The sequence below is a fragment of the Peromyscus maniculatus genome, chromosome 18 (genome assembly GCF_049852395.1).
Source record: "Peromyscus maniculatus bairdii isolate BWxNUB_F1_BW_parent chromosome 18, HU_Pman_BW_mat_3.1, whole genome shotgun sequence".
NCBI lineage: Eukaryota > Metazoa > Chordata > Mammalia > Rodentia > Cricetidae > Peromyscus > Peromyscus maniculatus.
This window is the reverse complement of record NC_134869.1, coordinates 30,294,855-30,313,972: the sequence shown is the minus strand read 5'-3', so window position 1 is coordinate 30,313,972 and position 19,118 is coordinate 30,294,855.

The following is a 19,118-nucleotide window of genomic DNA, read 5'->3' as shown; positions in this document are numbered from 1 at the left end:
AAAATTGAAAGAAGGAAACTTTTTGCTTTTTACCTGCTTGCCCTCACTCTAAGTTGCAAGTCCATCTCTCTTGCTGCTGAAATATTTCATTACTGATGTTAGAAATGACTTCTTTGGGATTCTAATGTAGACTAATGTTGTGGAATGGTACCTTAACTAGATAAAGGTGTGTTACATTTGTTTATGGTGCATTTGCTTAACGATGTAAAGATGTGCTGCTTTGCCTGCCTAAGACACTTGATTGGTCTACTAAAAAGCTGAACAGTCAATAGCTAGGCAGTAGAGGGATTGGTGGGGCTGGCAGGCAGAGGAATAAGTAGGAGAAGGAATCTAGGCTGAAACAGGGAGAGGAGGAGAAAACAAGGGAGAAAGAGAGGGAGACATCTCGGGCCAGCCAACCAGGTAGCTGTCAGCCACCCAGACACAGAGTAGGACATACAGAATGAAAGAAAGGTAAAAAGCCCCGAGGCAAAATGTAGATTAAGAGGAACAGGTTAATTTAAGTTAAAGAAAAAAAAGCTAGCCAGAAACAAGCATAAGCTAGGCCAAGCGTTCATAACTAATAAGAAGTCTCAGTATCATGATTTGGGGCCTGACAGTCTGAGAAAGTCTGCTACAGACCAAAAGTCTGCAGCTCTCTAGGACTTTCTGGGACTCCAGCAGCATCAGACTGAGATGGCTAAGACATCCAGTTTCATGAAATATTCAATGGCCTTTGTGTAGGAGACATCCACTGTTGGACTATTCAGACCTCAGCCTATAGTTCACTCTAATAAATCTCCCCCCTCCCCCCTCTCTCTCTCCATATATGTGATATATATACACCTTTAGAGAATTCTCACTAATACATTAGCATAAACTTTGGTGGATTTATACTTCAGTTTGTCACTGGCATCTGATGATGAGGGGGTAGATGTTGTTTACATCTCCCCAGGAAAGGGATTCTCACAACTGGGGTTGGTTTTTTGACATTTTTGTAGATGTTTAATGTGAATTCTGATTATTATAGCCACTAATCACCCTCTCACCTCTATGATACTCCCACAAATGCTCCCTTCCCACATCCATGACTTTATTGTTGTTGTTGTTGCATTGTTTTGAAAGCCATTGAGTTTAACCAAGACGATCTATATGACCATGGGTTGAGAGCTATCTGCTGGGACCTGGCCACCTCCTCAGTTGGGTACACAATGAGAAAATATTGAAGACGATATGTGCCCCTTCCCAGCGTCTTTCAGTAGCCAATGAGTCTGCAGGGAGGAGTAGGGTCCAATCAGCTCATCCATGATCTAAGTTTTTCTGTTGATGGGCCCAGTCATGTGTAGGACCAATGCAGGCAGATACAGCATTGTGAAGCCATGGCTGCACTGGCTGTGCCTATGAAATGCCGTGCACAGACAACATCACTTCACAGCCCTTCTCCGTGACTTCCAGCCCTTACATTCTTTCTGTCCCCTCTTCTGCAATAATGTCCTATTTAGGTCTGAGCACCCAATCATCACTTGTTCCCAGCACCTTGAGCAGTCATGCATTGCATGCACCACTGTTAATTTACAAAGAGGTTTCTCTGATTAAAGCTGAGGGTAGCATTTGTCTATGAGCATAAACATAAGTATGCAGAAAGCAGTTTGGCACCGTGACAATTTAACTAAAGCAACAGAATTAAGTTTGCCCCTAGGACCTACAACATCCTCAGCCATGAGTTTATGGCTGAGTTTACAGTATATACATTCCTTCCTGTGGAGGAGAATCAGTTACCCCCATAACAATAGTCCCATGGTTGTATCAGTAGACTTATCTTGCCAGGAACATTAGATTGTAGGGCTCACAAATGGATAAGACTGTTAATGTCTTCCTTCTGCAGTCGCCTAGGTAGCCAGCAGGGGGATGCTTCCAGTTCAGTTCCAGCTTGATCTGTCTACACCTTGCAAACATAGTACGCTGAGTCTTCAGCAGCAGGGTTATATCCTCTAGTTCTGGTTGGTAACCAAGCAGAGTGGCAAGGACCTGTATTGTTTTGGGGGGAGTTCTGGAGCCTCCATGACTAGCAATTCTAAGGAAGTATCCCACATCTGGCACTGGGATTTTTGTTTACTAACCCTTGACTTTCAGGGCCACCGTTATCTAGACAAGAATATTTTTGCTTATGGCTTAGACATTTTTATGAAACCCAGTGAGTTTTCATTGTTTTGTATGGAAGGAAACAGTCAGGAGTGACATTTATAAAACATATATGAAACACTTAAATTCATTGTTAAATATAATGTTAGCATATCTGAAAAATATATGGGCCCAGCAAGTCATCTCTTGTGCAAACGTGATTACCACCACATCTGACAACTGTAGTTCACCCCCCAGGACCCAGATTGAAGCAGCAAAGAATCAGCTCTTACATGTTATGATCTGACCACCATATCTTTGCCATGACATATAAAAAATACATATAAATATTAAATACTTACTAGATCTGCATACTATTCAAATGTCCATATCATATGATAATAAGTTTTAAGTGTGGTTTGGTTTTGAAGAAACCTGTAATCTGTATGATGCTGCCCCTTACAGTCAATTAGTATGCACCAGGGCTCTGTTTACAGGGCTCCTTACAGGGACAGAATTTAGACTCCTGTAAGAAAGTGTCCTGTCTTTCTTGACTTAGGAAGGCAAAATGATCTTCCCTGGCTTGACACTGGCCCTGGACTAATTTCATTCTCTTGCTCAGCAGACCTGATAACATCTTGCTGGTACATTGGCTTGTTAGTTCAGCCTTATACAGAGAACTAAAGTGTGCCACTGAGTGGCATCCAGGCTCACAGTCACGTTGCATTTATACAAGGGACAATGACTTGGAGATAAGAACAGAGTAATAATTGTAGGTCTTTTTTTTTTAATTTGAAGAGCTTTATGCTCTTTGAAGTAACATTCAATTATGAGAGGGGGTTTTAGATACCTAGAATGGATCAAATTATATAGAAGAAAGAAGTATGACCCTTCTTATTTTAACTGCCTCTGAGATTCACAGTTTTGGAGAAAAAGAATTCTTTTTGTTTAAGCTTTCTGTGGAAGCCTGGTGAGATGGCTCCCCTCTGTCATCAGAGCACTTGGGAAGCAGAGGCAGGAAGGCTGAGAGGGTAGACTATCCTAAGCTAGTAGAGACCCTAAGTCCCAAACGACAGCAAGGACTCCTTGTAGGAATGACGACAATTCACTGTACACTTGGAGAGAGAGAGCCTGCATCCAAGGAGCGAAGAAATCCTCAGGGGTTCGTTGTTTTATTGCTCTACATGGAAATGAATCTAGGAATTATTTTTTTCATTCCTGGTGACTGCCCAGTAGTAGCAGGATTCCAAATGCTCAGTGATGCCACATAGGAAAACAGACACAAGGTCACGTGCACACATGAGCAGCTGTGGTAGAAGAATAACAAAAAATTAGCCAGTTTAACTAATCTCCATGTACCAATGATTCGTTCTAGCCAATTGTTGGTATTATGAGTCCATTTTTGGCAAATAGACATACTTATGGAAATCCTTTTAAATGTCAAGTGTTAGCAAGTAATTTAAAAGATGCAGTCTGTAGGTCTTTCCTGGCATGGGGCCAAAAAAAAAAAAAAAAAAAAAAGCAATAGTGAACCAAATCAGGTCATAGTCCATCCAGGTACACCACCTGACTTAGAGAGCAAATAAATCCCAAGGCAGACTGTTAGAAACATCAAATATAAAAGGAAAGGGTGTCAAACCTTGTTTGGTTGCTGAGGAAGAGAAAATTCTATACCAAGTGTCTCTTTAACTGGGGAGAGAACTACTGTTTCACATAAGTAAAAAATCCAGACACGCATTAAGACTTAAGCAGGGCTGGAAGTGCAGTTCACATGACTGCCGTCAACATCATTTCTCTCCCTTCCTTGTCCTCAGCCTTCCAAGGTATCTTCTTCTTAGCTACACATGGTAATACTCAAGAGAGTTAGGATTTCCTATTTTCAGTTGAAGAGTAGCAATTTAACACTGTACCTACTAAGAGGAAAAAAGAACTTTAAGTCTCACAGGAATAAGAAGTTTCCTTTGCCAAAAATAAAAGACTGTATTTTCTCATAGTAACTCCTCCCTATGAGGATGTAGACCCAGTCTTCAAATACTATAGGTAGGTGATGGAATTAGCATTTAGCTTAAACCATTCAGTTTGGAGATCGTCTAGAAAATTTCTGTCTAATAATATATTTAAATGAGGAAAAGTACATCCTTCCCCCATCCCCTGAGGATTCCTGTTGCAGAGGAAGGGAATTAAACTCACAGATGTAAACAGTAGTTGTCTACATGATTATGTGCAGGCCATTAAGGAAACTGAAAGGGAAAAAACAGGAGTGTGAGAAGGAAAGGAAGTGCAAAGATTTCCTAAAGCACAGAAGAAATGGAATCTACCCACTGTAAAAGGACAAAAAATAAAACGAGAAAATTGTTCATGTTAAACTAAGATCTTTCTGGTTAAGATACAAAATGTGGAAATCAAAAATGAGAAGCTGTGTGAGCTTGAAAACATGAAACTTCACAATACTATACATCTACAGTAATATAATTTTATTAGAATTAGGATTTGTAGCACGTTTAGAAATAATGTCACACAGGAAATAAGAATTTGGAAAAATTTAACTGCAAGTCAAAAGCAAAGATTAAACCAGTTAAGAAATCACACGTTAATTATCAACAGGAAGAAATAGTATAATATGGAAAAAATGCTTGGCTTTAGTAATAAATAATAATAAGTAATAAATAATCAAATCTTTTGATTCTTTCAAATCAAAAGAAGTCGAGCATTTTTTCACAAATCCAGTTACCAAAATCAAACAATTTGAAATTACTCAGTGGTGGCAAAAGTATGAGAAAACAGATATTTTCGTGTACCATTGATAGAAGAATAAATTTATGTAATGTCTTAAAAGGAAAATCGATGACAACTCCACAGAAAAAGTTACTATTTATGACTATAAATTCTATTTTGGGTCCCCGCAGAACATCCAAAATACACCTGAAAACAAATTATGATGTCTCCATAAGAAGATGTTTTTACACACCTCCTGTTATTGGATTTCTTTTTTTGATTGGATGGCATGTAGTAGAGTCCAAGGTGATATATCTTGTTTTTAGAGTGGATGCAATCCTATATTAAAGTGTCTCAATGCTGTCCAGGAAAACAACAGATTAGAAAAGGTTTAAAGATATGAGTGAAGAAACAGTAGCCAGTCTATAAAGGGAGAGGAGAGGGTGTTTGGTAATTTGTAGTGGTTTGCACATGGGCCTTGTTTTGTGTTTGTTTGTTCTTAGATAAATTATGTAGTAGTATTGTTTAAACTAATTTGATCATGGTCTCAGAATGAACTTGTGTAATGTTAGTGTTGATGAGATTACTCCTCACATCCATCCACAGAAAAAGTCTTAACTGTGAACACCAGACTAACTTCAAGTAACACTGTAATCAATTTATAATGGATGCCAAGGGCTTCTTTTCTTTTTTCATATCTTAGATATATAGTCTCATACAAAAACACTCATGCATAAAGATATATCATATATCAATATTTAGAGCAGATATTATAAATCAGTAGTTTTCAACCTGTAGGTCGTGACCCCTTTTGGGAGGGTTTGCATATCAAACATCCTGCATATCAGATATCCCACATATCATATATTTAAATTATAATTTATAGCAGGGGCAAAACTATACTTATGAAGTAGCAATGAAATCATTTTATGATTGGAGGTCAACACAACATGAGGAACTGTATTAGAGAGTTGCAGAAATTAAGGTTGAGAATCACTGTTCTAAATATTCATTGGTGTCAAAAAGCTAAATCAGTTATGATATAGCTAAATGGGTTAATATAATTCTATGAAAAAGTGATGCAAATACATGTGATATGAAGAATTCTAGGATATTATGGGGGTGACAAACTAAATATATAAAGTAGTATTTGTTTCTAGTTATGTTTGAAGTCATTAGTGGTTTTTTTTTTTGTAAGGACTTCTGTTCTAAAACCCTTCCAGGTCTATAGTAGGAAAATACTCTTGACTTTTTCTTTAGACTGGGCCAATTTACTAGTTCTTGTAACCAAATTACTAGTAAGAAATAAGTTACTTCCAAATCTTGACAGATAATTGTTGGCCTCAATTCCTATATATTCCCACTTTCCTTTGTCAGGCTACAGATAACGACCCAAATGGCAGTCTGGGTCACAGAATACAAAAGTAAAGCATTACCTACAGTCAAACCACAATAGAGACCTACTGAGAATAAAATATTCCTGTTTGAGCTATTGAGGCTTGGGGATTGCTATTAGCTTTGGTATAACTAGGATATCCTGTCTGACACTGACAGATTTGGGTTGCAATGATTAGAAAAAAAGTGTGGTGTTGATTTAGGAGTGGGATTCCTAGTCAGTAAAGAAACCTTTGTATAAGCCAGTAAGATGCAGATTCACACAATACAGTAGCAAAATAAATGTTAACGTGGTCCTCAGAAAGAAATTGGGAGGCACTCCAAGTACCTTCAGGGGAAGTGTTAAAGGGACAGTGTTCATGGTAAGTGCAGACTCTATGCCTTGTGCTTGATAAAGTATTGCAAGAAAGAAGTTCAAGCAGAATTCACTCTTTCATAAGCAAGAATACAGTGTGCTCCTCCAACATTGAGTCCCTGCCAGCTCTCACTTAGAGATATTCTTGTGATGTGTGTGCTAAAGTTTTGTTCTGGTCTATTGCTTTAGTTTTTGTCCTTAGGATGACCTTATGTCAATGTCAAGTCTTGGCCTAGCATGGAAAGCAGACTTTGTTGTAGAAGGAATCTTAAAGGTTCTTATTAATAAAATCAAACCTGAGGCAAGTTATTGGGGTCCATGCTGGTAGATCAGAGAGACAGAACAAGCCACAGCTATCTCACCTCACCGGATCCTCAGCTGGTCTTGTCTCCTCAGACTGGAGGCCTCTGATTCCTCATCCGGAATGGGTCTCAGCTGAATTACTGCTCAAAAGCCTGAATGCTTAACCAGCCAAAATCTTCTAGTTTCTGGTCCTCACGCCTTATATATCTTTTTGCTTTCTACCACCACTCCCTGGGATTAAAGGCTGTCTTTCTGGGATTAAAGGTGTGTGTCACCATGCTTGGCTATTTCCAATGTGGCCTTGAACTCACAGAGATCCAGAGGGATTTCTATCTCTGGAATGCTAGGATTAAAGGTGTGAGTGCCACCATTTTCTAGCCTTTGTATCTAGTGGCTGTCTGTTCTCTGACCCCAGATAAATTTATTAGAGTACACAATATTTTGGGGAACATAATACCACCACACTCTATAACTTGATAAGTTTTAATACTTTATTTTTTTTCTTAAATATCTCTTAATTGGCGTTTGCCAATTCCCCTGTTCATTAACTCCCTGTTTTGTCCTTCCTGATATAAGAATTCAGAAATTCTTTTTTATGAACAGTGTTCTATGTTTTGTGAGCTCAGATTTCAAATCTTCCTCTTATTTCCTTTCTTCTTTAATTGTGTCATTGTTTATAATTATCACTCATGTTGTTAAGACATCATCTTGAATCTTTTTCTCTCTGTTTTTTTTTCTTTTATTTTTGAGACTGTGGCTTTAATTACAATGTTCTCTTTCCTTCTTGCCTTCCAAACCTTCCCATGTACTCCTCCCCACTTCATTCAAATTCATGAAATCTTTTCCCATTAATTGTTATTGAATGCATATATGTATTTGTATATACCTGTGTATATGTATAAGTATAACCTGTTGAATTCATATAATATTACTTGTGTATAAGTTTTTGGGGGATAACAACTTGATGTGCTCTCCCGGAGGAAAACCACCTCTCTTGTTCCCAGCTTTCCTTATTTGCCTATAGTTCTTTATGGGGGGTTGTGGTCTCTTGACCCTCTCCCTGTGTAGTTTGGCACATTCATTCATGTCAATCCTTGCTCAGTCAGCTTGTATTTAGGTAGTTGTATTGGTGAGACTTTATGGATATAGCTTCTGATGTTACTAGGAGACATGATCATACATAAAACTCCTTGATCCTCTGTCTCTTACTATCTTTCTGCCCCTTCTTGTGCAATAATTCCCTGAGCATTAAGTGTTTTGCGGTGCATCCATTAATATGGGGTCCAAAATTATGCATTTTTTATGATTGTAGTTTTCTGTAGTGGTCTCCATCTGTTGCAAAAAGAAATTTCTGTGGTGGTGGGTAAAGACTATACTTATCTGTGGGTCTAAAAACAAATGTTTATAGATTGTTTTTAGGGATTATACTGGTTTAGTAGTGGTTGCAGAGTCTCCTCCAGGAACCACAATTTCACTAGTGATGAGTAGTTAGTTAGGTTTTGAATACCAAGCATAGTATCCCACTTGGTGAGCAGAGCAGGCCTTAAGTCCAATTAGAGAGCTGTTGGTTACTATCAAGATATATGTGCCACTACTACATCCATAGGGTTCTGTGATCTGCTGGTTGTTGATGTGGTTCACAGGCATCGTAGCTGGGTGGGACTGTTCATTGCCTACCTCCTTTGGAAACTTGTATGGTACCTTCTGGTACCATGAAATCTAATGCCCTCAGGGACAGAGAATTCAGATCAGTTCTAGCTCATTGGTCTCTGGGTACTATTTCTCAAGTATCTGGTATCTCCAGCAATATCTTTTTAAACTCTTTTTTTTTTAAAAAAAAAATGGTTACAGTGTTCTATTCTTTTGTGGGGAGTTATCTCTGCATGCTTTTGATAATGGTTGATGGAAATGTTATTTAGATCCTTTTATTTATTTTTCATTATAAAATGTTGATTGGATTTGATCAGTATCCTTCTCTGGAAATATTTTTCTATTATAGTGATGATGATTATTGCTGTGATGGTTGTTGTGGTAGGTTTTTTTTTTTCTTTGGGACAGAATCTCATTTATTTGCTCAGGCTGGTTTCAAACTTCTGGTGACCCTCCTGCCTCAGCCTCCCGTGTTCTGAAATTACAGGTATGTACCACCACACCCAGCTGATGCTCTCATTGTGTGTATGATTGCATGTTGGAAAGGGAGGTAAATCAAGACAGCTTTTGTAACTTTGTGGATCTATGTTTACTTCTGAGTACATCTAGATACCCCTCTTCATGTGTTTAGATCTCCTTCTGTTATTTTCATGTGTTCAAATCCCAAGCTGGCATCTCCCTGACTAGGTAACTCTTAATTCTTCTCCTCAACATCTCTCTAGTCTAGACCTTTGCTTTCCTTTGTTCATAGGTTAGACTTGTAGCATTCTGTACTCAGTACAACGTTTAGTACCAAGAGGGAATTTCAGCTGATTACTAACTAGCAATTCTATTTCATAGGCATTTCCTGTACAACCATGCTCATCAACACCCCTTAGCATGTCCTCTGACAGTGCTCAGCGGCTTTGGTTTTGTTTTGAAGAGAAGTTGCTATTTTAAAGAAAAAAAAACTAATACAGATGTTAAGCACTGAACAAAAAGAGAGAGATGTAAGACAAGAAGAGTAGTCTATATAAAGTGAGTGTAGTCTTCTCAAGAGACTCTCAATCAAGTGTCTTAACGGTATTTATATGTGTGATTTGGGGTTGTTTATGAAGTTACTAAAATCTCATTAAATTTTTTTGTATCCATATTTTCATCTCTAATACATACATAAAAATGTATGTGCAAATACAAAAACAGGTATTATCATCCTCTCTTATATATACATACAATGAATACTTATTGAATGGTAGGTAAGTTCCAGCTTTATGGCAGAAAATGTCAGTATGGAAATGGAATATCTACTTGCTACTTTACTTCTATTCTAGATGAAGAAGTTGAAGAACAACTTGTAGCTAGGCACAAGAATGCTTTTACAAAGTGCACGCTAAGTACTAAGTACTGATTTTAATGGAAATTACTGAGGCCTGCATTATCCAGATGTATATAGTACATATGAGCATTAAAATACATGCTAATTAATATGACATATACACTACTTAGCTTATATATATGTTGAAACTAAGAAAGCTTTCGACTTCTTAATTAGTTTCAAACAAGAAAAGTTTATGTGCTTACAAAGAAGAATATACCTAAAGAATGTGTTGAACATTTTCTTGTTTTGAACATGTAAGAAATGGTTTAAAAAATATTAATTAAATATCTTTCCATAAAGTTTAGGTATGCCCCTTCCTTAATCCCTAGAGCTGATATAAGGAGATCATTATCCCAGCAAAAGTTAGAATCAGTAGCCAGAAAAGGAAGGTCTAATTAGGACATCCAATTAATCAGATTCCAAGGGCGTCTCCAGCTAATCCGCTTCACTGATCATACATAGTAACCAAGGAAAAAGAGTGTTCACAGACTGTCCCACAATGACAAATGAACCAAACCTACAAAAGAGTGGAACTGCCAATGCAGACACCATCCCTCCTCTCCTAGGAGCTGACAATTCTTGATGGTCCATCTAATTATAATAAAATACTAATGAGAAATATATAAGATTTTAATAGTGCCAACAAACCACACTAATACATCAAAATGACAAGGCAGTGGATAGGTAAAACTTAAGAGAATCCTTCACACCTTGGAAAGCTTTCAAGTCTCAAAAAATTAAAACCTTTATAAAGAAAAGAGTTAAAAGTTCCATTATGTAGATGATTAGAATTTTAATATCAAAGGTAATTTAGTAGTCTGGAAATTATTTTTAGAGTGCTCAGCCAGGATCTTATCCCAACAAAGGACTTAACTCTTCATAACCCGTACTCCAAATCTAGGTAGTCTGAAATGATGCTATGGGACTCAATGATTGAAGGTTACTTAAAGCCCCAGGCAAAGGTTTTAATGAAAATCTAAAAGGACAAACAGAAATAATCAGAAATACCAAAAAATGGCACAAGGCACTTTCATTCCTGGTTTTCAAGTAAAAACATTCATTTGTTTTATAATCTTTGTGATAGTTAATGTGTTATCTTTTTAAAAATGTGTTTAGGCACCGGGAATAACCTAAACACATGCATAGAATATTTTATTTATTTATTTTGGGTAAACAGTATTCAAATGTTTTAGAGAAATTTACTTTGCTTGATTCATAAATCTTGTATAAATGTTATTAAGATCAACTTTTAAAACTTACTATTTAGTAAAATATAAGAGCAATGAATCAGATCACAATAAAGTCAACTTGTAATATTATCTCCTTACTAAAAGCCGACCACACACTGAAAAGCTATTAATAAAAATCTAATATAGGGAAGGGATATATTAAAAATAAATAAGTAAGGGAATTTCATGGAGTTTGTGAAAAGCAGAATTGTGCAGTAGAACTTTAAAGATGTATTAACTTAGGTTAGGTTCAGGCACAGCATTGCTGATACCATGATGTTTGGAGTGAGACCTAAATGTCAAGAAAGCATTGGTCATGATCTAGGGACAGAAAGCTCTGCTCAAAAAAGGACAAAGCCTGAACTATGTCAAATAGCCTTTGCTGGATCCTAGGAAAATAACAACTGAATTCCAGAATAGTAAGAGAAAAGACGTGTCAGGTGCCGCTTCATAAGCCACAGTTAGAGTAGGGATTTTATTCCAGATACAGAAAGCCATCAGAGGGTTGGAATCCAAGGAAGCATGAACATTATAACTTGTCAGTAGTCACTGTGCCTATTTGGGGAATAGATTTGTAAGAATCAAATCTGCCTGTGTTTTGGTTCAAATACTACTTGATCCCATAAAGCCTTCTCTCTTGACATGACTGGATATAATTCTCCTTATCTATATAGTACAGTGATAATACTGCTTTGCTATTTTCTTATGATATTCATTATATTCAGTCTTATGTTTTAGAGGCCTATTGTTATTCACCTTCTTTCAGAAATCTTGGGTTTTAGAATCGTACAGGTCAGGGATTGTGATATATGTGATCATAATGTAGATACATTTTTAACTTAGCTTAATCCAGTGGCTCATACAAAATGAGCATTACCTAAGGATGTGAGACAAAGAACTCATTTTTTTTGCAGTAACTGTTGGGTTTTTTTGGCACTCTTACCCTGCGAGGAAATGTCATGAAACACGACAGAATCCACTAGCAAGAGTCTTATTAAGGTAAGGGAGAAGGACAGATGTACACAGGCCTGTGGAAAGACACGTGAGTGAAGTGGGACTGGGAATCATGGCGCCAGCTTATAAAGGCTGGGCCACGCCTGCACACACGGGCCCATGTGGCTATTTGACACATGCTCGTAGGTCACATGGTTGTGCTGCATGCTTTATGCAAACAGGCAAAGCCACGGGGGTCCTGGTCACATGAGACATTTTGACCTGGAAATGACTAGGCAGAAGTGACTAGGTCCCACCCGGCATGCGCAACCATGCCCAACCATGCCCAACCATGTTGCATGTTGTGAATCCATATCAGTAACAATAGGTAGAATTGATTCAGCTTCAGCTCACATGAGTATTGGATGAATATGTTTTTTAAAGTGGTCGTTATTATTTGATTAAATGTGAGCAAAAGGTAGATAGAGGGAGTCCTGAGTTTTGAAGGACCAATGGGATGTTTGTTTGGATGAAGCAGACAAAAAAAGGTTTTATAATGTTAATTAACCTGGCTGGAATGTTGCTGTTGGTTTGACTGGCAGAGTTCCCTAGTAAACACACAAATAGAAGAAAGATGCCGTCAAGTATATATTTTGTGCATATACTTATCTCTCCCTCTTTCTGTCTCTGTTTCTTTCTCTCAGGTTCTATATATATTTTGTGCATACATGTATTTCTGTCTGTCTCTATCTCTCTGTGTCTCTGTCTCTGTGTCTCTGTCTCTGTCTCTCTCTCTCTCATTCTCTGTGGTATTTATGTGTGTGTGTGTGTGTGTGTGTGTGTGTGTGTGTGTGTGTGTGTGTCCTCAGACCACAGGCCAACACTGAGTGTCTTCCATAATTGCTCCCCACCATATTTGTTAAGTCATGGTCTTCCAGGAATGTATAATTCACTGTTGAGACTGGCATGCGATCAAGCCCTGGGTATCCATGTGTCTTCATCTTCTTAACTCCGTTGTTACAGATGGCTTCTATATGAGTACCAGGGAGCAAGCTCTGGTCCTTCTGCCTCTGTGACAAGCACTAAAGTAAAAAGAAATTAAGAAAGCACAACCCAGACAGAGTGTCTATTAAAATGTCAATGGGAGAAAAAGAAGGTGGTCCCATTCAGGAAAGAATGAACGAACTAACTAAAGGAAGGCTGTGTATGTTAGAATCAGCAGAGAATGGCAAGCAGGCATGAGAAAGTGGAACACACCAGGGATGACTAATACCAGGCCTGCTAATACATTAAAAAAGATGCTTCCCAAAATAATAAGAAATCATCATCATCTGTCAAATCATTAAGGTATGCACTTGTTGGTTTGGAGTCTAGCTAGGGAGAATTTCCTAAAGTTGGAAAAATAAAGCATTCTGTGGAAGGAACATGCACAGAGAGGGTAGGGGGGCAAGGAGAGAGAGAGAGAGAGAGAGAGAGAGAGAGAGAGAGAGAGAGAGAGAGAGAGAGAGAGAGAGAGAGATTACCTTCCCCTCCAGGCCTCTAAGTTCTTGAATGAGGATGTTGCGGTACAAGAACTAAGAAAGCACAGCCTGGGGTCACACAGCTACATAACGAAATAACACTGAAATTTGAACCCGGCTTCTTAATTCCAATGCATCGCTCTTGCCAATAGTCCCTGAAAATTGCATGATTATGGTCCATTTCCCCTTATTTCTGACATAGCAGTCTACACGACTGGGAAGGATTTCATTCTGGCCAATTGTCTGCTGTCCTGGGGGACCACAGGTCGGGGTTTCCCCGGGGAGAGTTTGATGATATGACAAATCAGATTCAAATGCTAGACAAATCAGATTCGCTCTCTCCGGGACGCTGAATCCCCAACACGTGGATTCTAGGACAGGGAGAGGAATGTGACTGAATCATCGGAGTGACAGCACGCTGACAAGCCTGTCAGTTAAGCTCAACTACTTGGATCCCCGGAGCCACGTCGTTCTTGATGCTGGTGAATCCTCTTCCGCCGCTTTTCCTTCTGTTCTGGAACGATTCCACCCTTTTCACGTTTAATTTTTCAAAGTTTTCCTTAGCACAGCAAAATTTGCTTCATATCATTTACACTGAGTCAACCAAATTGCAATTGCTGCTGCGCTTCCAGGAACACAAACACGTTAGGACACAAATTTTTTTTTTTTTTTTTTTAAAGCAAAAGGGGATAGAAAGTGGAAGAACTGAAGTTACATGGACAAGATTGAGGGGAACTCCAGATTATGGCTATCCATCTATCATGGATTGCTTTAACATATTTTCACTAAGGCCAGGCAGTAGTGGCGCACACCTTTAACCCCATCACTCGGGAGGCAGAGGCAAGTGGATCTCTCTGAGTTCAAGGCCAGCCTGGTCTACAAAGCAAGTTCCAGGATAGCCAGGGCTATATACAGAGAAACTCTGTCTCAAAACAACAACAATAACAACACAAGAAAAAAAAATGTATTTTTTTTTTTACTAGATATCTCCTCTATGGGATAGAGCAATCAATGGGCCTAAATAGATGAAAATAAAGAGATCTAGCAACAACACATGTCAAAGGCTGGAGAGCCAACAAGCAGAGAAATTGGGACCCGAGAGTAAAGAATTAAAGTAGGAAGTTATCAACTATGACTAGCCGGAAGACTGTATTTGATAGACCTACGTCATCCTGTCCTGGCTCTTTGATTTTCCCCTCACTTCTGAAAATTCTGGAACTGTTTTCTTAAAGTAGGGTGCAACTGAGTCCTTAGGAGGCGCTAAGGACTGAAGGTACAATGAGATTGCTATGCTGTCCTGTTTCACTCTGTGAAGATGGCATTGGGAGGGGAAAAAATGGTCCAGGCAATGTGACTGGGATTTTTGTTGTGATTTTGCATTTAGTACCCTGAGCTAGTGAAGTCAATCCTCCTATGGCTCTGTTTCCTGTTCAGTACAAGGAAGAAACAACTCATGAAGCTTACCTCTGGAGTCTCGAGAGACACAGAAGATAGAGATCGCAATAGCTTAGAAGATTGAGCAAAAAGATCAGGAGGAAAATTCTGCTGTCCCTTTGGCATCATTTCTAGGCTCCGTTATGAGCAGGAATTTTTCAGCCGTAGCAGAGAGTTTTGGGTTTTGCTTTTTGTTTTGTTAAAACATACGAACGCAAAGGAGCTTGTGGCAGCTTTTATGTTATGCAGTTCCCAGAAATAAGAACAAAACAGAGGTTCTGGGAAGAATTTTGACAAAAGTTATAGCACAAAAAAGTATCCACTCTGAGAATTTAGCCGAGTATTTGCCCATAAATATATCTGACGACTGGGAATACTTCCTTTACGTGATATTTTAGGTCTTACTTCTGAATGCCATGTGTCTAGCATAGGTTTTTGACAGACATAAGTCTTAGTTAGGGTTACTATTGCTGTGCAGAAACACCATGACCAAAGCAACTTGGGAGAAAAGGTTTATTTCACTCACAGACCCATACAATAGTTCATAATTAAAAGCAGTGAGGGCAGGAACTCAAACAGGGCAGGAACCTGGAGGCAGGAGCAGATGCAGAGGTCATGGGGGAAGTGCTGCTGCCTGGCTTGCTTTCATGACTTGCTCAGCCTGCCTTTTAAAAATTATTATTAAATTTTATTAAAAGCCTTGAATTAATTTTTACTTTCTTTTTTCTCTTTTATTGAAGATAATTTCCCCCCCGTCATATAATAGAATCCTGATTGTGATTTCCCCTCCTCTCTACACCTCCCAGTTCCTCGTCCTCTCCCCTCCCATCCAAATCCATCCCCTTTCTGTCTCTCACTAGAAAACAAACAGACTTCTCAGGAATAATAATGAAACAAAATGATATAAAACAAAACTAACACATCGGAATAGCACAAAACAAGCAAACAGAAGGAAAAGCCCCTACCAAAGACACATAAAACAGGTATAGATGCAGAGACTCACTCTTTCACACACTAAGGAATCCCATTAAAACACTAAACTGGAAATCATAATATATATAAGGAACTGTAGGGTAAAAGAGAGAAAAATAGATATAAAATATATAAAAATATTATATATTTATATATAATGTAGACTATATATAAATAAATATTTAAGAGAGAAAAATAAAATAAAATAAGAATAAAAAATGATAAAAGGTTTTCAGAAAAAAAAAGACTCTGACACAATATTATGAGACAAGGAACCTCCAAAGATGCTGCTGGGTTCATTTTCTATTGGCCATCTACTGCTGGGCATGCAGCCTATACTTAATAGTACTTTGTTTTCTTAGTGAGACTCCCTTGCAGAAAAAAATAAATTTTCATTTGCAAGCAGTAATGAATTGGAGATTGATTCTGGCTTAGGGGTGTGTGTGTGTGTGTGTGTGTGTGTGTGTGTGTGTGTGTGTGTCCGTCCACATATCTGTTCAGCTCTAGAACCCAATCTAGTGCAGAACTGTGCAGGCCCCGTGGATGCCGCCACAGTCTCTACTCTATGAGTTCATATGTCTATTCATCCTATTGATTTAGAGAGCCTTGTTTCCTTGGTGACCTCCATCGACTCTTGCCCTTACACTCTTTCAGCCTCCTCTTCTGTAGTGTTCTGTGAACCATAAGAGGCCAGTCTGCTTTCTTACAGAACTCAGGACCACCTGCCTGGGGTGGCCCCATCCACAATGGGCTGGACCATCCAACATTAATCACTAATTAAGAAAATGCCCTACATTGTTGCCTACAGCCCAATCTCATGGAGGCATTTTTCTCAACTGAGGCTCCCTCCTCACCAGTGATTCTAGCTTGTGTCAAGTTGACATATAACTAGCAATCACAATATACATTTACTGAATAAATGAACACATAAGAACTATTCTTACATTGGCCCAATTGTACATACCTGTGTCGTCGCCATTGTTAAATATGGGACTCACTTGTATTCCATGTTGGTCTGGTACTTTTTGTGTATGTAGTTCAGGCTGATCTAAAATGCTTATGGTTTCAACTTCCTATTTGCTAACATTAAGGATGGATGCTCCCTGATTTATACTCGTTTTAATGCTTACGCAGTGCGGTACTTATTTCTCTGAAAGAAGTAACATTAGCATTCTGCTTAGAATAGTTTGCCTATCATCCATTTAGACTCCTGTATTTAGAAACCTCACATTGTAGAAGTAAAATTATAGAAATAAAGAGCAGCTTTTTACTTAATTTATATAACTGGTGTCTTACCTTTATTAAGTAAGTCTTCAGAGATCCCATATGAATGACTCTACTCAGAAAAAAATTACAATAATTAAGAATTATTCCACTGGTTTTTTCATGGTCTATGTCTCCCATTGTCAAGCCTGTTGTACCTCATAGCACTTACACATTGCCCACCCCTTTGGATGGTTCTAGAACCTTTGTAGTCTTGGTAGAACTATAGCACAGGTAGTTGGCCAGGTTCTTTTCCTTGAATGTTACCATGATCAGGACACTTCAGACTTCTCATAGGAGCAACTGCAGCAGAATCCTGGCTCTGTGGCCATAGGAGTGAATAGTAATCACCGTTGCTGAATTTTCAGCGAATAAGATGTCAGGGAAATTGAGGCACACAGGGAAGCAAGAGCCATTGCATAGATCTGCAGTATTTAAACAGTAGCAAGTGTCCCCCCGAACCTTATTTTTTTTAAATAATTTCCTTTAGCCCAGAAAAAGAGGAAAATAAATGTGAGACAAAGGGAACAGAAAAGCAGAACTGAGGATCCATGAAGGGAAGAATGGCAGCTAAGGATATGACTGGAGAGCATGCCATATGTAATCGGGTGGAACAATGGAACTTTTATATAGAAAATTTCCATAAAAGCATAAACACATTGACGTATTTGGAAACAGTCTAAAATATGATAAAGTCACTCAAGAAAGAAAAAAGAAAGACAATTAAAACTCTAGAAAACAAATTAACTGAGACACAAATGCTATGAGAAATATATAAAGCAAATTAGTTATGAAATAATCTTAAGTATATGTAGGGTGCATGACAGGGTAAGTTCAATTTTGAATCTAATAGTTCTCTAATCTTATCAATTCAGGGAAAGTCATGGTTTTAATGCTAAAAATTGAACCAAGTTAAAATACATTTATATATCTGGTATGAGGTATGTTGCCTAGTGATTTTGTGATTTCTCACATCTTTATAGTGAGCCTGTGAATAAGGAAAATATCTGGGTTGTAGATCCAATTATACGTGCAAATAATGTGAAAAATCTGAAAGCAAAATGGTTAGAAATTAGGGCTGGGTAAAGATTTAAAAAGTTAAAAGAAGCTAGACACATCAATATCTTGAGATATTGGAGATAAAAATATGAGACAAATGTACATTGAGAATAAATTAATTATTTCAAATACTTTCAAATATAATAATTTGTATATTCCCAACCATATTCATCCTAAAAACAGAGAGAAAATATTAAATTCACTAATTTCCACTTAATAATGACATTTATAATATTAATATTGTTTTACTGAAACTACTTAGTATATGATATGGTAGAATAAATCAAATATTTACATCTTTAAGAACTAAGAATAATAAAAGGTAAATATAAAATACATGAAATTAGGTAAATGACATGTAATTTCATGAAATTAATAAATGACATGTAACATCAACATAGTTAATAAATTCATCTTAATAAAAGTAAAAATAGCTACTTACTTCCTGGAGTTTACCATCATCAGCTACCAGGCCTATCACCCATGTTTTGGCTTTTGATATCTAATATTTACAGCTAAATCCCTCTGATACTGATTTTAGACCCAAGAAGGCAAATATGCCATGGGATCCTGGGATACCTCTTTGGGCTAAGAGTAAGGAAGCTATCAAAACTACCAAGATTATGCCAAAATGCCTCAGGAGCCAACTTTAAACAAAACTCATAAATGGAAAATACGAGGCCCAAAGAGAATGACTGTGCTGTACAAAGTAGATCACATATGAAGAAATACATAAATCCTTCCTAAAACTGAAAAAAAGAAGAGATAGTTTTATTGGTTTGCCAAGGCACAGTTTTCACTCTGAAAACTGATAAGTAAGAGAAATAAATAGA